At 43.9% G+C, this 13,509-nt stretch overlaps 1 protein-coding gene across 11 annotated transcripts in view; it reads left to right on the top strand.

Annotated features, from left to right (window-relative positions):
• Tcf4 (transcription factor 4) overlaps window positions 1-13,509 on the top strand; it is a 343,351-nt gene that overhangs the window by 317,747 nt on the left and 12,095 nt on the right. The gene's annotated exons all lie outside the window — the stretch shown is intronic.

Raw genomic sequence — 13,509 nt, 5'->3', positions numbered from 1 at the left:
CTTAGGTCTTTGCAGATTTCAATTCCGTAAAATTCTCCATGTGCTTGGACACACTTTTCATGTGTGTACAGTGATTGCTATAGAGTCCCAGGGACTTTAAAGGTCATCTCAACTCTATTCTCCCTCCATATTACCTACCAAGGTATTAATCAGCCTCTTCACCCTCTCTGTAAAACCTGTTTCAGATCAACAAGTTGCAAATTTTACCTCTGCCCAGCCCACACCTGCCTCTGCATGCGGTGCCTTTCTGCCCACTGGAACTGCTCCCAAGTCCAACCCAGTACAGGCACGAGGGATTTTTATCCAAGGTCCCCTTTCTACTTTAAGGAACTTGGAGTGTGCAGCATCTCAGTCTGGATGCGGTACTCAGGGAATGTTCAGGGTAGACCAGTGAAAATCTATCCACTTCTGCATCCCACCATCCTGTCTAATAATTCTTAGTGGCTAATATTGATTCCTTCACCACCATGCTGATGTGCTGTAATCTGTAAGCCATAAGCATGCCTCCATGCCGACTGCCCCGGTAGACAGTGGACTCAGTGTTGTATCTGTCCAGAACTTCCTATCTCAGCCTTCCATCTGTCTCCAGTCTATAGGTCAACTTAACGTCCTCATGCAGTTATATCCTCTGCCAGTCTATTGTCGGCAGCTGTGATGGTTTCTTTAAAGTCCACATCAAAGCCGCTAATAAAAATGTTAGCCAGGAAAGGAAGACATGAACCAAAAAGCCCTGAGGCTCAAGAGAACATTCATTCTCTCCACACTGGTTCCTGATCTGGGAGTTTACTGTCACAGCCAGTTCTGTCCCCCAGTTCTGTTCATGCAGCTCCTGTTATGACATCCATCCTGTTGCTGTAAGATCCAGGCATGCAGCTACACCCCCACCCCCTTAAGTGGGGAAATGGGGTTTGTCTAGAGGAACTTGTTCTTGGTTAAACCAAACTGAGTTCATGGGGCCCTTGCTGTCCTGCCGAGCATGGAGACACTGTTTACCAGGCTGCGCCAACAAGGATTGTAATCTTCAGCATCATAGTCTAGCCAATCCTCTACTGCTGATCTTTAAAATCGGAGACTCCTGTCTCTAGAATTCCCCTGACTCTTCTAATCTCCTCAATCAGCAACCATTCCTGAGAGTGGACTAGTAACCTCAGCTGAAAGATTTTTCTTCAACATTCCTGTGATACTTTTAAAGAAAACCTTAAGGAAACAAAAAGAGAGAAAAAAAGAACTTGAAGAAATTCTCTCACCCAGGGATTATTTGTTCAACAATAGAGTCCTTAAACTCACATCACAGTTGTGTTCTGCATCAATTCAGCTGGAGTCAGATTTTCCATCCGGTCGGTGCCCTGAGACCATTCCACCTCAAAAGCAATGGCTAGAACTCCAGTCCCATACACACACCACCGTGTGTTCCCATACACACCACCCTTGGGTACATTCTCTTTGATCTCCCATGGCTGTTTTATTCAAATTCAGATCTCATGATCTGTCCGTCCATCTGCTTAGATGTGTAGCCCAAACCCCTGCTTTCTGTGTGCCTGGAACAAACAAATACAGAGCCCGTATGTAACATGCTTTAGCCACATGCTATAAGCAAACGGAATCGTAATACCTTTCCCTCATCCCCATTTTCATATGGGAAAATTAAATGCACATTTAAAACTAACCCTTTAGCTTCGTCACACCCTCGGTACTGGCTGTTTTCTTCTTAGATAATAGAGGAGAAGGCAAGCAGATACTTTGAGTACCCTAGTCCTCTTTTTGTTAAATGTGAGAACACAACATTAAACTGCCCATAACGTGGGATGTTAACAACCCTTGTGGTGTAAAAAGGGGGAAAAAGACACAAAACCGTGGAGAAAAGCATACATTGTGCACGTTTGAGATCCCCATCCTCATTCACCCCATGTCTCTCAGCTTGCTTTAGATGCAGCGGGGGCAGTTGGAGGTGCAAGAGTCTCGGATTTCATGGGAACCTCTCCTGGCCAGTCTACAGTAAAAGCCATGTCTCACTTCAGGACAAGGTAGAATTACAGAGTGCCACAATTAGTGATTAGACTAGGAAAAACATAAACTTGGGCAGGGACCCACGCAGAATTTTAACAGTTACAGCGGGGCATGCTAGAGAAGAAACATGATTTAAAAAAAAAAAAAACTTAAAAGAAAGAAAGGTGCTTCTATGCTCAAAGAGCAATAAGGAAATTGCCTGATGATCTGGCCTTGCAGCTGGTAGCCCAGGCTGCTCCAAGCCCCTCCTCTGCAGAGCAATGATTCCAGCAATTGGTTGGAGCATTGCACATGAGAGTCCACAGGAAGAGAGAGTTTTCATGTATATATTTTTACATCCAAATTAAATTAACTCATGGAATTTTCCACCCTTGGGAATTAAAGTAGCAGTTCATGAAGTAATTCGGTTATGTCATTCATACCAAAACAGAAAATACTGGTGTAGCTTGGCACTGTTTAAAAGCCACGACTAAGCCTTGGCCATTTTATATTTCTTCAAATTCCATGGCCGTTGTGTTAGTTTAACTTTTATTGTGGCTGTAAATTTTTCAAATCAAAAGTATCCTAGCTGCTGCTTAGAAAACATGTGGCTTTAAAAAAAAAAGAAAAGAAAAGAAAAACAAAACTGGTTCAGAGCAAGTAGAGGGTTTAGGAAAACATAGGCTTTGGGGTTAAAAACTGAAAGGTGGGAGCTGCGTTCTCTGTCAGACCTAATTGGTTGACATTTGCAGTTGTGCTAATTCTGGCTTCCCCTTTACCCATAAATCACCCGAGAACTGTAAAGCTGAGTTTAGCCAAAAGATGTGTCCGACGTTAGCAAGGGGGGAGCACTGTGGTACAATAGCCACACGCCCTTGAAAGCGGCTAATTGGATGTCTTGTGCAAAGCCACAGAACCGAGCTTGCACATTGTCGTTCCCCGTGCGCCCCCCCACCCCCAGCTTCTGCACACGCGCAGCTCTGGTGAGGAGCTGGAGTGTGTGAAAGTTATTGGAGAATGGTAGTCTCTGGGTAATGTTTCTGTAAGCTGCCCAATTTTCCCCCTGTAGACTAGATGGGAAACAGCTGGGTTTTGTTTTAAAAGCTGTTTTGAGAACTGTCTGAGTCTTGAGATATAGAACTGAGGTCACTGTTGAAGCAGGTGCTCCTGGACAAGCGGAAAAACTGCCAGGGGCTGGCTGGCTCAGGAATCTGCTGCAGGGGACTTCCTCTTAGAGGGAAAAAGTGTTGAAGTTTTCCTCCTCTATTTAGGACACCATCGGGTCTAAGTAAGTAATCGCATTAGCAGTACTGTTAGGAACTGAGACTCTTTGAACACAGCTAGCCCTTGAGTGAATAATTAGCTCAGTATGAAGGAATCCAAAATGGTCATTTCCTCTACAGGGCTGCAGATCCAAGCCTCTGAGGTTCCACAGCTCTGAGGAGAGGTTTGAAGTCCTTGAATTTCCTCCGTAAACACAGTAGCAGCAAAATAACGAGCCCTAGCCTAACTGCCTGGGGCTGGGGTGGAGTTTTTTTGGTTTTTTGTTTTGTTTTGTTTTTGTTTTGTTGTTGTTATTTGTTTGTTTGTGTGTCTGTTTCTGAGACTATCTCTTGAAGACCTTCTAACAAATCCTCACTGAAGCGGTTTTGAAAAAAAGGCAAAACAAGAAACAGGAGGAAAGCCTGGAAGTCAGGGCAGGGCAGGGCAGGGCAGGGCAGGGCAGGTACCCACTCCTCTGAGGATGTGGGAAACAGGCCCCCTCCTTTGGGAGCAGCAGCTATTAGCAGCTGTGTATCCAGTCGGGAATTGAGATTAGCATTGTAAACTTATTTTTTTTTTTAAGAACTAGAAGAAAATTTGTTTGGGAAGTTGGCTCTGTATATCAGATCTGCCTTGCCAAAAAAAACTTCCTCTCGCAGAACACATGTACTAGGGTTGAGCAATGTTGTGATTCTCTGAGAAGCTCAGGATTCCCCAAAAGCCTGTCCCCATTATCTAGGAGGGAAGAGGGCAGAGGGATGGGCGGTTTTTTCCTTCGGCAGCTTTACCATAGTCTTACCAGTATCAAACCAGCTGTACAGGCCGGTGCCACTTCTCTGCTTCTCTGTAAGTACTCAAAAGGGGCCCTTCTGCCTCTAGCTGGCACATCCTCCACCCTCAGCTGCATATTTGCGATGGTCAGATGTGCACGGGTAGACTTTCCACACACCTGCTCTTTGTAGGTGACTCTCCAGGAAACATGCAACAAGGTGCTTTGGTCCTTTGTGATCCCTTGGTCTCAAAAAAGGAAGAATTTCTTTTTATATATAAAAAAGTGGATATTGGCATTTTTTTTCTTGATTTAATGCTACCCTTAATGTCATTTTCTTTTATTAAATCCTTTCTTTTGCTTTTGATCTTATTTATAGCAGCCACTGGTCATATGGAAGCCATTACTGTATAGCTGGGAGATGAAAGGCTCCAGTGCAGTTAACTAAGAGTGAATCATTTGCGCCAATAGCATGCGCGTACAGTGAGGTGCCATGTGCGTCCAGAATGCCCTGTGTGTTCACTTTGGAGCGGGGCGCTTGAGCTTTAGAACGGTCTGCATGAAAATCTGCTTTTCGTCAGAGATATGTAGTCCGACAATATGAAAACACATGTTAACACACAGCCCTGAGCTGCTTGTGCCGAGAGAGAGATGCAGGATCAGACTGGGGGGGGGGGGGAGAGAGAGAGAGGCAGAATCACACAAACACACACAGAGACAGACAGGTGCAGGATCAGACAGGGGGGGAGAGGGAGGGGGGGCAGAATCACACACACACACACAGAGAGAGAGAGAGAGAGAGAGAGAGAGAGAGAGAGAGAATCACACAAACACACACAGAGACAGACAGGCGCAGGATCAGACGGGGGGGGGGGAGAGAGAGAAAGAGAGAGAGAGAGAGAGAGAGAGAGGCAGAATCAGACAAACACACACAGAGACAGACAGGCGCAGGATCAGACAGCAGACAGACAGGGAGAGACAGACACACAGAGAGACAGACAGACACACACGCAGAGACAGATGCACACACAGAAAGAGAGACAGACAGAGACATAAAGAGAGAAAGAGACTGTCTAATGCCATTTATTGATGTTAAAAATATAAATTTCCCATTACAGCTGGGAGATTATGTAATTAGTGTCAAATATCAGACTATTACAGATAGGTTTAGAGAACTGCCATCAAAATCCTCCCTGTCCTTCAAAACTTATCTCAGTTGCCCTGGTTTTCGCAGATAGATATGACTTCATCATCCCTGGAAACCCATTGTGACCTTGTTCTCTTGTAAGGCATCCGTCTTATTTTGTCTTATATCTTAATGATATTATGCCACCATTATAATGAGTCTCTTAAGTAATAGATGTCTGTCTTTTGTTATTTTTTTCCCTCTGGGTACCTAAAGAGTGCTTTGCATATGGACATCTGAAAGTCATTTGCTAAGTTAAATGGAATGCTTATTATTGGGCAGAAACATGCAAAAATTGGTACTTGACATTATCAAAGGTTATGAATGTCAGACCTCTCCTCCTGGAAATGTACCACGTGTGCCATCATTGGTGTTTAGGGAACATCCACCTGCACATGGTAATGACAGTGGTGTCCCCCAATCTGGACCCAGGTGCCAACCATGTGGCATTCACAACCCAAGACAAGCATTGGCTTTATGCGTAGCAAAGTTTGAAGTCTGTGCCCAGTGCCATCTGACTATGTCCTTGAATGTATTTTATGTGTGGTGCCTTTAATGACTCAATCAGAGAGAGACTCCTCCCTCCCCGAACCCAGCAAGGCAATGGCAAAGCGCAGACTTATGGAGATCAGCACTGTCTCGAAGGAGCTAGGGACGAGATGATGGCTGTGGATCTGATGAAATAGGAGCTGTCAGAAGAGACGAGTCCACTGTTGTCCCTGGCCCACGGTAATGTTGGAGAAGGCCCAGCGGATGAGTTGCCATGAGCAGATAGCAAAAGATTCAGGCTGATCAAATTAAAACTAAGAGATAACTAGGATAGTCTCTGGGCATCCAGGTCAAGGACCAACAGTAGGAGATGGAGCTCATAGCTCTGTTCCTAACTATACCGTACCTTAGCTAAGGGACCAGATCCTGGGAAAAGAATATAGCATTCCAACAATGAAGATTTGCAAAGAGGTGGAGAAGATACATTTTGTTTGTTTAGGCAAATTTCTTTATGCCATTGTTCCTTCTACAAATCTGTACTATAGGCTCTTGTTAGGTGCCTCGTCCTGCGCAGCTTGGTACTGGCAACCGTGCTGGAGCATAAGAGAGTGGAGAAAGAACAAGCACAAAAGAAACAGCCGGCGTGTACATAGAAACCGGGGTTGGATGGGCTATGTGTGCTCTGATGGAGCAGCACCAAGTACAGCAACAACCAGAGACTCCACAAATTTATACACACTGTACAGCACAGAGGGAGGGGTTAGCCAGTCTCAGTAGGTGAGCAGTACCCGGATGGAACTATGTGGGAGGGGGACACAGTCGTTGCTAGCTTTTGCACACACTGATCAGCCATAAACACTCAAACTTGTATGTCTGTCAGCCTTCACGCTCAGACCAGAGAGAGGTTTGGCCTCTGAACTTCACCGTGGGTGGAGGGCTTGGCTGTCCCCATGGGGCTGAGGCGCAGTTCATTGATAAGGCCCTGTGTATGTCAACAATGTATGATTCCTCAGGACTTCATCTACTCTTTGCACATGCACTCAGTGCTTCCCCGGCTTCCCACAGAGAAGTAAACTATAAGGAAAAGGTGGATCATAATATGCCTGTAGTCGTGGGCAGTCTGTGGCTCCAGAGCGCTTCACAGGGCAGTCAGCTGCAAGAGCCTACACACAGGTATGCTTCAGAAATCCACAGTTACTGGTGGTTGTCAAAGTGTTCAGTTGGCTTCTAAACAAAATAAAGCTGCTTACAGGTAACTGCGGGTCCTCCCCGGAATCCCCACACTAGATGGGCATGACTCAGTACAGCCGATCAACTGTAGTTCCATACAACAGATTTAGTAGCCTGCTGCCTGGAGCAGGAGTGGACTGGGCCTCTAAATGCCCATAGTCCTGACAAGGAATATAGTGTCCAGATGTCACCGCCATTGGCGGAAATGAGGTAAAAAGTGGGAAGCAGCAGAGAGTGGGGCTGCGGAAGGGAGACAAGAAACAGTTCCACCACATAGGACTTAAGAAAGAAAACCAACTGAGTCAGCTTTCATCACTTGCACCTTGAGAACAACCACATTACAGAATCACTCCTTATAACCATTCTGATGGAGGCCCAGGAACTTGGCGTAGTTGGTCACATAACAGATCCAAGCCACTAAAGCCACACTTGGTGAAGTTCTAAGGAAATCATCTTGAAGGGGCTGGAGAGATGGCTCAGTGGTTAACAGCATTGGCTGCTCTTCCAGAGGACCTGGGTTTGAGTCCCGGCACCTACACAGTTTCTCACAATCATTTGGAACTCTAATTCTAGGGGCTCTGAATCTCCTTTTGGACTTTGTAGGCACTACAAAGTGCATGTGGTCCATACAGGTGAATGCTGACAAAACACTCACACGCGTTAAATCAATCTTAAAAATTTGATATCATTCTGAATGTTTTTTTTATCTGGAGAATAAGCATTAAATAAATCTCTAAGAATTGCACAAAAATGAATCACACTAAATTTCAGACAAATTGTAAGTAGAGCCACAAGATTTCCGGAAACAAAACAATTAGGTATTCTCCTAAGAGTTATGAAATCATCTCCCAGCAGCATTTGGAGAGTCAAGGCAAATCCAAGCAGAGGAACCGGACCCTGAGTTGCTTTCAGGAAGATGTTCTTGAAATTTTCAATTATGTGGTCATTACCAGAAAAAAAAGAAAGTCTGATCATTTTTAAAAACTGAGCAAATAGGAAATATTTGTGGTGAAGGCTATCCTGGATGTTAGGACTTTCTCTTATGATGGTTGGCTTTTAGAGCTCCATCTTATTTTCTGCAGGGCTCTGGGTCTGGTATGTCCCTCACAGTATTCGTCTCCTGCTGCTCTCTTAGGAGCTTTGAGCTCCCTCTATGAACCACTGAAAACTTTCCAACTGATTTCTACGTCTTTGAAGGATGCACTTTTGGCATCAGTGGATGTTGCACATAGGAATGCTTTCCTCTGATATGACAGAGATCTAACAAGGTTATGGAAGCTGAAATTGAGTCTCTTCTAACTGTCAGATATAAATGAGAGTTTATATTTCATGGAGAGACTACTATTGAACACCAAAAGTGTTTGCCATGTCAATATGTCATAATGACAGGGAACCATCCCCCAACGTGTGTGTGTCTGTGTGTACGTATGTGAGTATTGAGGAAACACAGGAGAAGTAAGAAAAAGAATCAAACATCTTTTTTGGTACTTTTCTTGTTCCTTTCGTACTTTCTGAAAACCAGAAATCATCAGTAATAAGCCTCGGTTTTTAATAAACCAAAACGTTCCAATAACATATCTGGTTTTGTGCCATTTTTATGTGGATCTAGACATGGACGGATGACATTTGCTGAAAGTCCCCATCCTGCTCTTTTAGAAGGATTATGGTAGAGTGGGAGGGGCCAGGTCCTGAAAGCCTGTTTGGAAGCCGTTATCTCTGGCGATAACATTAACTAGAATTGAATAACTGCCAAATGAAATTTAATACATTTTCCCATCCATGAAATAGGCCTCTTAAATACAACAGAATAATTACTTTCACAATACTCCCTGGAAACAAAGAGAGCAAAAGCACTGAATGTCTTTTTTGTTTGCGGTGTTTGTTGTTAGCTTGAGGATAAGGACAAGGGTGTTTACCGAGATGCACCTCGCGTCCCAGAGTAAAATCAGCCTGGCCGTTGGCCACCTAATTTGAAGCTGCTTGTCTTTTAAATCTGTTTATGTTGGGAGAGTCACAGCAAATACTGAATTCTGCAATTTAGTTAGACAGTTTGGCCTTGGCCTAAGGTAGTCAGCTCTGAATTTTTTTTCCTCTAATAAATGAAAAATGAAATGCTTTGGATCTGTGCATGTACAGGTATTTATATGCACGTAGTATTTGTATATGCATATGTGGACCTATGAATATATTATGCATGCGCACACACAGACGCACACACAGTTTTCTAACAAAAACTCCAGGAGAGAAGCCCCGTGTGCCTCTTAACTCACTTCCCTCTCCTAGATGTAATTTATATGCTTAGTAAAATTGCTCAATGTCATAAGCTTTCTGAGTTAGTTTAGGTCTTTTCTAGTTCTGCAACTGGTTGTTGAGTAATTCACTCAGCCATTCTTACCCTTAGATTTCTTCTCTGAAATAAAGTTTGACCTGCTTTCTATCTCCCTCTAATGCAGTGGTTCTCAACCTTCCTAATGCTGCGACCCTTTAATACAGCTCCTCATGTTGTGGTGACCCCAACCATAAAATTATTTCATTGCTACTTCATAACTGTAATTTTTCTACTGTTATGGATTGTAATATAAATATCTGATATGCAGGTTATCTGATATGTGACCCCTTGAAAGGGTCATTCGACCCCCAAAGGGGTCACAACTCATGGGTTGAAAACCACTGCGCTAGTCCTTTGAACTCTGCGTTCTATGAATTTAGTGTGTCTAATGTTCTTCAGAAAGTGTGATTATTTAAATTACATGATATTTGTGTGACTCACAAAGTTAATACATGTCTAAATGTATTTGACTATCCCTGGTGATAAACTAAGGCCGGAGAATTTCAGCGGCTATGGCGGAATTCTTGTATGTTCTGACCTGAGCTCCAGAGTGGCTTAGGTGTTACTTGGCATCCACTATCCATGGCTTATCAGGTCACCAGAGGAGCAGGGCCATCGAAGCTTTGCTTTCTCTTCCGTGTCCCCTGAACTACCTGAGCGCACAGTGGTCTGCTCATGGTCTGACCCGTATTGTCTTCCAAGTGGAGAACTGATTTTTTAGACACTCTTGAATCTCAAAATTTGGAAATGCTTGCAGGAGGCACAGGGCCAGGAAGAACGTTTCCAAGGTTGCTAAGGGAGAGTATGACCTGGGCACAGGAGCGCCATGAGGAAAGCTAAGGTTCTCCTGAGGCAGAAGTGGAGACGAGTGTCCCATAAGAGACAAGAAGCAACTTTAGGTGTCCAGGACCCTCGTGGGCCCCAAATCCAGTACACAGAATTCCTTAGGATGAATTTTATTTTGTTCGAGCTCAAATAAGTTGTTCCATTCTGTCAAAACCCTACCCTAAATTGGTCATCATGGACGCTTGACAGTTTGTTGTAAACTCCTGAGGGCTGGCATCCTTCTGACGTGTTTATCTCTCCGTCCATAGCACCTTGCAAAGTGACAGGTGTGAACCACGTAAACCGTGTCTGGTAGGTCAATAGTAATTAAATAAATTAACTTTTCAATTTCCCTTTTAATGTAAGTACCTCAAACTACATTAGAGTGACTGCAGGGAGAAGAGCCCATTCAGCAGTAGTCAGGTCAACTCTTCTCACAACTTGCTGCAAGTTTATCAAAACAGAGATTTAGTAAATAAGAATTTTCCAAAACTATTCCAAGTATATCATACTAATAATCAATTCATTAGTTAAAGAATCTTTTTCCTAGTTGTTTATATTTATATGAAAAGTGATCTTTGATCTTTTTATATGAAAAGGCGGATCTCTGTTAGTTCGAGACCAGTCTGGTCTACAAGAGCTAGTTCCAGGACAGGCTCCAAAAAACCACAGAGAAACCCTGTCTCGAAAAACCAAAAAAAAAAGAAAAAGAAAAAAAAAAGAAAAGTGATCTCTCCTCTCTCTCTCTATCTATCTATCTATCTATCTATCTATCTCTCTCTCTCATTTGTGTGTGTGTGGTGTGTGTATCAATTCCTCTATTTTGATAACTGTAATTACAATTGCACTAGCCCCCACCACCAACCTGCCCCTTTGTATGTGACTAAGATGATGTTTTTAAAGGAAAAGTAAATCGGGTTGAGACATACTGTCTGTGGCCAAGAAGACAACCCAAGCTAATTCTTCAAATTGGAGTATTACTCCCCAGCCACAGGCTCCAGCTCATTACCACATGGAGCTGCATTATTCATGGAAGCCAAAGTCTGTATGGTTACAAAGAAAACAGTGACAGCATCAAAGGCACCATCGACCCTAGCTTCCCTTATGCGAAATGACTGATACTTGAAATTATCCATAAACGGCAAAAGTAAGGTGACTAGTCTCCCTAACATTTAAAAAGAAATGGGCTCTAGTATGTTCCCGTCATAATAGAGTAAGGGGACTTAACCCAAATGGGCCTGAAGAAGCTAGAGATAGTGACTCCAGCAGTAACCATCAGTAGAGTTAGCGTGAGCCTTGGGGGTCCTTGAGCTCCGTCAGCCATCAGTTTTGTATACTGTGCAAGGCTTTTCCGGTAAAGCACTTAGGCCTGTACACAGCTGTTGTGTTATACACTGTTTCCCATGGATTTAGAGTTGTTTATGATAAGCCTAGGCCTCATTCTCTGTCGTATCATCTGTACCATTTGCACTTGCGTGATTTATGGTGTCTGCTCGTCTCACAGAGAAGCAGGCACCGGGACTCTGCCTTCCTCTTTTAGATCTCTTACTCCGTCTTTCCCACCCAGCTTTGATGAGAACTATTGCAAGGTATTGGTTATCAGTTCTTTTTCCCTCTCGGGAAACAAGAAGGGAAAATACGCATTTAGTAACTTTGTAAAATGAAAACCACACACAAAACGTCTTAAATTCTGTCACAGGTGCCTTTTAGAGAAGGCTTGTACACATCTGTGGGGTGGTTGTGAAGGAAAAGGGGCCTTCATCTACACTGAGGGCAAATCTGGTGTCACTTCTGGGGATTCCAACCTCGAACCATCATCCCTCATGGAAATGCAAGCTGTTTAATGCGCTGGGGTTTCCAAAGTAAAAATGGCGAAACAAAACCTGGAAAGTGACTGCCATTCTTGTTCCAAAGGAAAATAAAACAACCACATAAAGTATTGGTGAGATGTGTTTGAAGGAATAGGTGGTTATGACCTGCCTGCCAGAGAAGATCTAGCTTCAGAGAAAAGCTGGGCCTGCATCTGCATGGTTAGTATATAGAGAGAGCTCCCCGTTCCCGTGGTTAGTATAGAGAGAGCTTCCGTTCCCTGGAGCTCCAGCCCTGACACAGGGGCTAGTGGGTGGGATCTACTGCTGCGCCCCTCTGTCTTCCAAACACAAAGGGCTGCTTTGGAGGGTGAGCGGGGTCTCGGTACATCTGAAGACGCCTTGTGGAAACTCAGTAACCCCCATCCAGAAAGCTCTTGTGGGACGCAGACACCAAGTGCCCACAACTAGACTACCCCGTGTCACAGCAGAAATGCTCATTTTCACTCAGGGCTTTTGAGTCCTCTGCTGCCCCAGCTGTGCTTTGAATCTAAACAATGACAGGAATTTCTGTGATCTTCCTTCCCTGTCCAGAACTGTTTTCTTTTCTCTTGCTTTGGTGCGTGAGTGTGTGTGTGTGTGTGTGTGTGTGTGTGTGTGTGTGTGTGTATGTAGTGTATGGCTAGTTTGGCAAGCTGTGTATGGTGTACGTGTAAAGGGGATACACAATCAACAGAGTCCTTGGCTTCTCTGAGTGCTGCTGTGGTAGTTTCATTTCACGTCTTTGGAAATGATCATTTGAAACATGATGGTGAAAGACTAGAAATTTCTGCTCAGTGTGCTTCTATTTTTTATTAGAAAAATAAATGTTGGTTCGCAGCAGTATAAATTCATGGATAAATGCTTTTTAGAGTTCAACCCACTGTCTGGCGTACGTACGCACTGGATAGGAGGCTAACTAAATAGCCTCTTGGAAAGGCAGAGCAAATGTGAACGCTTCCTGTTCCCTTGGTTTACAAATGCTCAATGATTTTACCCTAAGGCACAAGCTACAAAGTCAGCCACCACACTCCTGTGCCATGAGTTCATCCCCTCTGAGCCCCAGAGCAGCTAGTACTACTTCATAAAACTCAATGGTATTCTTTTTAACTCAAGGAACCACACTGAACTCTCTAATTTTTTTTTCCTAGAAGCATAAAGAGTATTTACAGTACAGTGTCTTTCTTAGGATCTGAGTAGTGGAGACAGGGGGAAGCTGGAAAAATGTCCAGACATCCTCACATAGCAATGATGGCATTACTGGTGTGTTTAATAAAACCTTTATTGGTACATTTTCCGGTGTGGTGGCATTGGCAGAAATGGTTCCCCTTTGGATTTGAGACGCAGCAGCTGATGAAATACAGTGAACATTAATTTGGAATGGGCTGCCAGTTTTGGAAAGCCAGGTGACATTTTATTATATTTGTACCGAGCAGGGGCTATGTCCCATACTGCTTGAGCTTCCGCTCTCAGAGACTTCGCTGGCATTATGGGGGGAAAAATGGCAGGCCTGAGAATCTTATCCCCTGAAATGAAAGTCGAATGCCAAATTGAAATTCCTGTAGGATTTCCGATAGCAATAGGG

The sequence above is a fragment of the Microtus oregoni genome, unplaced genomic scaffold, assembly GCF_018167655.1.
Source record: "Microtus oregoni isolate MIOR12 unplaced genomic scaffold, Mior012 000057F_ref0000458, whole genome shotgun sequence".
NCBI classification, from domain to species: Eukaryota; Metazoa; Chordata; class Mammalia; order Rodentia; family Cricetidae; genus Microtus; species Microtus oregoni.
The sequence above is the reverse complement of the archived record's forward strand: the minus strand, read 5'-3'. Positions and strand labels throughout refer to the sequence as shown.